We start from the raw sequence: 9,031 nt of genomic DNA, 5'->3' as shown, positions 1-9,031 counted from the left end.
TTCTCTCTGTGTCCCTCTTCAAAAAGATCTGGGTTGCACCTCTGGGAAGTCTGTGCAGCTGACTAGAGGGGAGGCTATTTGTAGGCATGCACCCAGGGTGGGTTTATATTATGAGATCATAATGGGGCTGTTTGGGATCATTGTTTGTGTGTGTATGTGTGTGTTCAGACATGCCAATTAGATCTGTCGCCTTGCTGGCCAGTATTTTCCTTCATTTTTTTAAGCTTCTACAGTCAGTTTTTAGGTGATGACAACATGCCTCAACACACGTACATATATGCACAAAACACACCCTCAATGAGGACAGATGGCAGCTTGATAAGGCCACATTGTTGAGGATGTTGTTCCTTTCTTTACCGTGGGTTCGCCTTGGGGCACTGTGTTGACCTCCGACCAGTTTCTAGTGGCACCAACCTTTAAACTTGACACAATGCAGTCAGGCAGGCGCTGTTCTCCTAGCAACTACTAAACCCAGAATTGTCCGTTGGATTCCCAGAGAACAGGTCTCCACTGACTGGAACCCCTGGATCCAATGACTTGGAGTGGTGACCCAATACTAATGCTTTTGAAAATATAATTCTATATCACTGCGTCTGATGCATCTAATGGCATTTGGTGATGTAGGACTTTGATGGAAACCCATTCCGTGAAGCTCTCTAGCTTCTCGAGGGAATCTGAAAGCCACATGAAGTTTGGAGGTCTGTAACTATTGACCCTGCACAAAGTTTGCATCTTCTGTGCCACCTGATGGCTGATTGCTTCCACCTGTGATTATGGAGGTGATACTCTTTTGGTGGGTTGCCGGTTAGAACCCCCGCTGTGGCCGTCTCAGTCATTGTGTTTTTGGGCAAGAGGACCCAGTGGTGCCGATTGTATGGCAGCCCTACTTCTGTGTCGTCACATCTGTCCAGGGCTACACAAGTGCAGACTATTTACCATTTACATTACAGGACATGGTTGGTGCATACAAAGACCCTTTGTTACTCCTGCCTGTCTAGAGTTCTGGGTCTTCTCTCTGGTTTTTTTCTCTGCACGTTTACTACAGGATTTAGCCCTGAGGACTTTGATCGCCATGGAAGAAAGTTGAATTTGTGTCTGGTGAAACATTTTTGATTTGATTTTAATTTTAACATATTTCACATCCTGCTGACAGACCTAATGACAACCTATTTTCTCCTTTTTTTCTGGTACAAGGTTCTCAGGGTCTTTGAAAGACTTTTAAAAAATTGTTGGTACCAAACGTCGCGACAGAACTTGAGAGGAAATCATTTCAGTTTGCTGCATATAATCTGAAACCGAAGGAGCTGGTCTCGGTGGTTTTTTTAGGTAAATTTTAGGATCTTGAGTCAAAGACTGCTGGGAGCAAAGTTTTACATGATCAGTAAACTGTTCTGTTGATCAATCTGTTTTATTTTTAACCACCCTGCTCTTAATTAATTACTATACATTTTTATTTTTGTATATGTTTGTTTTATGAAGCTATTTGCATTGCTGCCCCTCTTGGCAAAGGATATTGGAAATATTAATGGAATGCTTCTGGTAAGCTAAAGGTTAAAGCGAAAAATAAAAACATAAAACAGACCCACAGCACCACATATTCATCCTTTTTTTTACACATCAAACCCACCTGTAGTGTTTGTTGCTTAAAAAGCTCAAACATTGTCTCATCTGACTGAAGCCCACAGGTTCAGTTAAAGACCCAGTAGAGTATAACATTGTACCCACAACTCTGGTTGGAATTAAACACCATCTAAGGGCTGCTAATGGCCATGAAAAGTAATGGGCCATGCAATATGCATAAGTCAGACAAAGTCATAGATTAATAATTAGAGATTTCTGGGGTCATCAGGGCACCTCAGTACAGGTTGCACGCAAACATGGCAAAGTTTTTACGCCGAATGCCCTGACTGAAAACTCTAATCAACTTATAACTTATAACTTAATTGTTTAAAATGTTTTAAGGGATTGTTAGGGGTAACAGCAATTGTGCTACTGGTGATTATGTTAAAAACAATATTTTGTTAATGAAGAACGACACAGTGAGTGGATCTTGTCAGCTGAATCATGGGCAGCACACTGAGTAAATGAAGAAGCAGCAGATGTGAAAATTTGTCAGAAGAAAGTTTTTCGCAGACCATTAATGTAACTGAATTAAGAAAGCAAGAAACACTAAATGAATATCATATTTTAGAGCCCACATTAGTCAAGTTTTTTATTTGGTTTTAGTTGTCTGCACTAGTTCTGTGTTAGAATAACAGACATCAAAGATGGTACCAGGATGTCATGGTGTGTGGTAATCTGGTGTACTCCGCTTCACCCGACTGCAGATCGCCACCCAATGCAGACCACACACACACACACACACACACACTCTTGTTTTGCTATATGTAGTGAGGACCATGTGTTGACTCCCATTGATTTTCAGTCATTTTCAGCCCTTTCTATGCCCTAACCCTGACAATAACCCTAAACCTAACCATTACCAGTGCATGCCAAACCCTAACCTTAACCTAAACTCAATTCACACCTTAGTCCTAAACCTAACCGTTAGCAAAATAGGTCGTGAGGACCAGCAAAATGTCCTCACTTTGGTACAAACGGTCCTCAATTTGATGGTGAAATCGGGAAAATGGTTCTCAATGTGATGCCAAGACAGGAACACACACACACACACACACACACACACACACACACACACACACACACACACACACACACAACACTCTTCCTCCTATTCAGTCGCCGCCGGCCTGCTTGGCTGTGTCTCCAGAAAACAAAACAGAGGGGAGACAGAGGAGCCGGCATGGATGGAGAGATTGGCGGAGAACAGGGCAGGCTGGGGGTCCACTCGGAGGCTATGCTCACTGAGACACGTTTTCACTTTTCCTCTTTTCCCACCCAGTCCTAATTATTGCTATTTCAGGATACCAAGGCCCTCCAAACATAGAGCGAGTGTTGATGGATCAAGGGAATATAAATAAACTGTGACAGCATGTCGGCAGGGGCAGAGGCCAGATAGGCTGCACTGATTACCTCCATTATCAGGGACAGGCCTAATTAGGAGCCCGAGGTTGGGTGTGGGACATGCTTTTTGTTTTATTACAACACAGACTCATTGCCTCAGAAAGATGCAACATGAACCTCTGAAAACATGTTGGTGAGAACGATTAATCTCAAAAAATTAACTAGTTAATTCAATTCTGATCATGCAATTCAGTATAACACAGTAAAAGGAAGCTTGAAGACCTGAATTAGATGAAATATTACCTAAAAACACAAAACAGAAATAAAAGTAGTTTAGCACAGACAGTGACTAATGTGGATTGTTGTTCTCAATTGTGTAAAAACTTTCTTTTCAAAAATGTAAGAGTTTAAGATGAAAAGGGTAAGCCTTTAATCTGGAAAATAAAATCGATTCGGAACAAAGAGAACAAAAGACGCAGAGACGGGAGGCAATATTTGTTAGCAATCAGGAGAAAATGAGATTTACATCCAAGACAGTCAAACTCAGAACAGGTCATTCCTACAGTATCTTCCCCTGATCAAAAACGTAACAACTTTGCAATATTATTTATTTTGCTGATGTATTCACGCGTACCTTCCTTATTGGCTATAGCACAGGTATGATTAGCACTGTAGCAGTTGGCAGTTCATGTTTGTACAAAATCTACCTATGGAGAAAAATTGCTTGGCAACTTGTAGATGAATCAATCTTTTACATGCAAAGCAAACAGCTGAGTAAAGGTATTTCATTAGTGGCGCATGTTTTTTGTGATTTTGTCTTTTAAATGTAATATGTTTTGTATTTTAATGCTTGTATTGTTTAACTACAATTATTGAAAATATAATTGTATATATATATATATATATATTATCTCCTTTTTTTACGACCACAAAGCTACGTTTTAGGACTGTGTATTTATTCATACGTGTGTTTGTGTATGTGTCCTCATCACTCCACCCCGTTCCAGCTCCCTATAAGTATCACAAGCTACTAATTATAGCAGCACGTAGAGACTCCCCTCTGCAAACGTGAGCATTCACTGAACAGATTAACAGAGATCAAGGTAATTACTTCTCCGTTGAAATGTTATATCAGTCATTTGTGTTGCTAGCAGAAACACTGACAGGGGGACTAATAAAGGAATTAAATAAGATCCTCTGTTGAGGCTGATGATTTGTATATTAAGGGGGATTATTTATTAAATGCATGAGTAATACCATCAATACATGGTTTAATATGACTAATCTAAACTGAATGTAGCCATGCTCAATATTTCTTTACTTACGTTCTTTAAACAAAATCTTGTACATTTTACTGAATAAAATGTGTGAGTAGTGTAGATATTATGTTACAATTTTAGGATTTTGCACACAACTGGGCAAAGGTGTTAAAATCTTGAGTAAAAATATTGCTGTATCAGCATACAGATTTAAAAGAAAAATGTACATGTTCTAGTTACTTTTATTGACAGAAGAGAAAAGAAACTGGTTAAAATAATTGTTATTACAGACATAATAGCATTACGTAAGACATGGATTTATTGTTATTTTGATTTCCAAACATAGACTTAACCAAACATAGAGCTGGCTGCTTAACAGACATGCTGCTAGCAGCTTGCTACCTGTAGTTTTAGAACAGCATAATCTTAATAAGACTGATAGGTGGTGCTTCTTTAACTTACACCCATGACTGTCACATTTTTCACAACTGATTATATTTCAACAAACAGCTACTTTAACTGCCTGCTGGCTGAACTGCTGCTGAATCATTTGGTGTCCCTCAAAGTTCCATTCTTGGCCACAGTAATACTACAAGTAACACTTGGAGTATGATAAGTTGATATTATTGAGTCAACTGAAGTTTTAAACATCCCAGACCTTAATAGAACTGATGGGTGACCACCTTTTATCTGTAATCAGCCAAATTTGTCTTTTTGTCAGCAAGGGAAAACTGTATTAACCTTCTTTCAGCCAGCTGACTGGGAGTGTAAAGCAACGGGTTGGGGAGGGGAAGCGCTGGAAAATGAATCGCTCCACTACTGATGTCAAAATAAAAGGGCCTTAAACTATATGACTATATCACTGGCTTGGAATAAACCATTAAATAAATAAAAATAAACATCTATGGTGGAAGTTTTATGCATGTTTGAAAATGTAACTTTTTAAAACCTTGTTATAGCTTGACACCAGCTAGTGTCCTACACACGGCCGGTATATAACTCATGTAAAGAACTACAGCTGTCGGAAGATTGGTGAGTTATCGCTTGATTTGTAATTCTGCCTCTGAAGGTTTTTTTTTTTTTATGATACTTTCCAATAAATTTTAAATAGAAGATTTACAATTTTCAGCGTTTCCACTCAACTGAAATAATTACAGGATATGTTAAGAAAGGAAGCCAAAATCCCATGAAATAAAATGTTTGTTGTCTTTTAGTGTTAATGTGATTCATAAGAAAGGATTTAAATAAATTAAAGAACCATTTGCTGCAGCACACAATTGACCACATAAAGCAATAATGAAAAAAAGTACTTTTGATTTTGGTGTGTCACCCCAATTCACTGTTATTGGCCCTCCTGTTAAAGCTCCCTACAAATGTATGGTTGCTACAGAGATTTGGTAACCTGAATATGCGACTTTTTGCTACAGCTCTCCAACAGTGAGCTTTAGTAATTCTCTTTGCCACTCGCTCTGTCCCCCTCACTGTACACTGCAACATCTCCATTTGCTTTGAACTTTGTAATTATTGCTCTAATTGTAGATATGGCTAAGATCATTCAGGTGGCTTTTTTCTTATGATGTATAAAGATCTACGCACAGCTTCCTTCCTTCCTTGAATGGCGTATTCTCTCGTCTTTCCTGTTTTGAAGAGTGGCAAAAAGAAATGTACCTGCGTGTCATGTCATATTCATCCCACTGTAAAAAGAGAACATGGGTTGTGGGTTTAAACCTTGGTTCAAATGAAAAGAATAAAGTAGAGCAAACAACACTATAGTTACTTTATTTCTTAACATAGCATACATTTTTCAGTGTGAGATTAGGCTGCTACAACAAAAAAATCTATTTATTTTATAACTTTTACACTTCTTTACCAGAGGTGAAAATAAATGTTTTGTGCTGTGAAAGTGACTAAATAGTGCAGTTTAGCTTTACTGCCAGTATATTTGTAGAGTTTAATGTGACTTTACATTTTAACTTTTCAAATTAAACTGTGTTGACATTAGCTAAGCAGGGTTAGGTTTTCCTCTGAACTTGGTCATAAATTCCACGGAAACTTAGCAGATAAAGATAATGCTGAAATCCAATTTTTGTTGTACATCACTTTTAGAATATGCTGTAATTTTAAAAGATTATTTAAATACATTTGTTCCTCATGACTGAGCTACTCAGTGGTTTGATCTATTTTGTGGGTAACATTTTTCAATTATCAGACATTTTACCTCCCGTACTAATAAATAAATGGGCACAGGAGTGCAAAAACACACTAAAAAGAAATATTTAGGGCAAAGTATGGTCAAATTTCAAATCCATGTCAAATTACTCCTAAATATATTTAAATCAGTATTCATAGAGGTGAAGCATGTTTTACTAACAGTACAGCTTTAAGTAACGGGACACCCATCAATCCATGTGGCGACATGATAATTTACTATAGGATCAAACCCCACATAATCAAGGAAATGTTCCAGCTGAAGTCAAGCACCCAGCGACTCCATAAAGAAATAAAAAGAACCATGTTTTCTAATAATAAAGACTATTGATCTCACAATGGAGAAATTGTCTTCTGCATTTAACCCGTCCCTCAGATAGCAGTGGGCTGCCACTGTGCAGTGCCCAGGGAGCATTCACAGACCCAGACTGGCAGGCTGTGGGATTTGAACCAGGGTACTTGTGGCCTCTCCTGGACACAAATGGCCTGATCTCTAACCACTAGGCCACCACTCCCCATAAACAAGAATAATTTTTACTTGCTTTTTCTTAACATTTATGAAATTATTATTTGTTTTATTTATTTTTCATTGCATTTCTATGGTCAATCTTTCCTAAATCGAGAGTTTCATTTTCTGAAAAGGGTGTCACAGAATCCTGCTGGCTGTGGAAAATTCCTGTTTCTGTTTTCAGAGGGTTTGGCGACCCCTGGTGGTTGCTGTCGCCATATGTTGACCAAATGTGACGAACCACGCCCTGCAGCTGCATGCAATTTCTGCGAGCAGGTCACCTCCCACATAGGTTTATTGTGCATCCATATACAGGGTTTTACGGGAAACAACCGAAAACGTTGCTTTCAAAATTAAACTGGGGTTTGTTGGATGGCATTTCTCGTCATTAAATTGTACAAAGGCTAAAATAACATAGAACAATAACACAAATAAATTAAGATTTTTGTTTAATTCATATAGATATATTAAGGGAATAAAAATTAAACAGAGGTTTTGTTGGATGGTATTCCACACCTTGTCCCTGATTTGAACAAAACGTAAAACAAGCGAGTAAAAAAACAACAAAACAACAAATACACAACTGAATTAATAAAAAAAAAAAAAAATTGACAGACATCACTTTTTATCATTTAAATGTCATGTATTTAAATTTGATTTCTGAAAAATGTACACTGATGTATGATGAGGAAGATCAAGGTAGTGCTAGATGTTTTTAATGAATGATCTAATCAAAGTCTCGAGTTTATTCTGATTGAGTTGTTGTGGTATGATCTTGATGTTCAAACACCCTCCAGTGTGGCTTCAAACAAAACATTTCTGCCAAGAAGAGTGGGCCTAAATTCCTCCACAGGGATAGAAAACACTCACTGGCACTTATCACAAATGCTCGGTGTCAGTTATTAGTCACTACCAGTTATTAGATTTTGGGGACAATAATTTTTTTCCCATAAGACTAAATTGGGTCAGATAGATTTTTCTGTGAGTATTAGGGCCAGGCTAAGATAATTTATTTTTCTTTTTTTAAATTACGAGAATAAAGTTGTAAGATTACCAGAATAAACTCGTAACATTAAGAGAACAAAGTCTTAATATTACTTGAATACAGTGAATTTTTTATGGCCATACTTACAAAAAAGCCCAATTTACCATGTGTTAAAATGAGGAACGTTGAGCATCTTCTGAAGTTATAATTTAATATTGCTTTCACAAATAAGGACATTCTGAATCTTTTAGCACATCAGGATCAAGTTATTACCAGTATCTGGACTCTGAAACGACTGTGCATATGACTGTGTCTGTTTTGAAGAAAGAACCACATGGAGAAATCTCTTATTTGGTGGAAGATGAGCTGTCTTTCCAACCGTTTTCTCATAATATTATGACTTTATTCTTGTAATTAAAAAACAAAAAATCTCTTAGCCTGGCCCTAATAAGTCAAGTCAAGTTTATTTATATAATGCTTTTTAGCAACAAGGCACTCAAAGCACTGTGAATAACTATTCACAAACTGTGTATTTTGTCAGATTACCTCTGTTTGATTTAATTTGAGCTAACTGCTTTCAGAGGGTTACACCATAACAGAGAAGCCAGCTAGGGAGTGGAAATGACATAAAAAACTACTGTACAGTAGCTACAGTATATATTTACCTGAGGTTTTAGATAAACAAATGGAATGGTCATGTACGGTGCGGGATGCAATAAGGGTCCATTTAAAGCTCAACACCCAGAGGCCTATGAGCAATAACAAAAGCAAGATCTTAAGATGTTTATTTAAAGTATATACAGATATACATACATCCATATACAGGTCCTTCTCAAAATATTAGCATATTGTGATAAAGTTCATTATTTTCCATAATGTAATGATGAAAATTTAACATTCATATATTTTAGATTCATTACACACTAACTGAAATATTTCAGGTCTTTTATTCGTCTTAATACGGATGATTTTGGCATACAGCTCATGAAAACCCAAAATTCCTATCTCACAAAATTAGCATATTTCATCCGACCAATAAAAGAAAAGTGTTTTTAATACAAAAAACGTCAACCTTCAAATAATCATGTACAGTTATGCACTCAATAC

The sequence above is a fragment of the Girardinichthys multiradiatus genome, chromosome 14 (genome assembly GCF_021462225.1).
Source record: "Girardinichthys multiradiatus isolate DD_20200921_A chromosome 14, DD_fGirMul_XY1, whole genome shotgun sequence".
NCBI lineage: Eukaryota > Metazoa > Chordata > Actinopteri > Cyprinodontiformes > Goodeidae > Girardinichthys > Girardinichthys multiradiatus.
The sequence above is the reverse complement of the archived record's forward strand: the minus strand, read 5'-3'. Positions refer to the sequence as shown.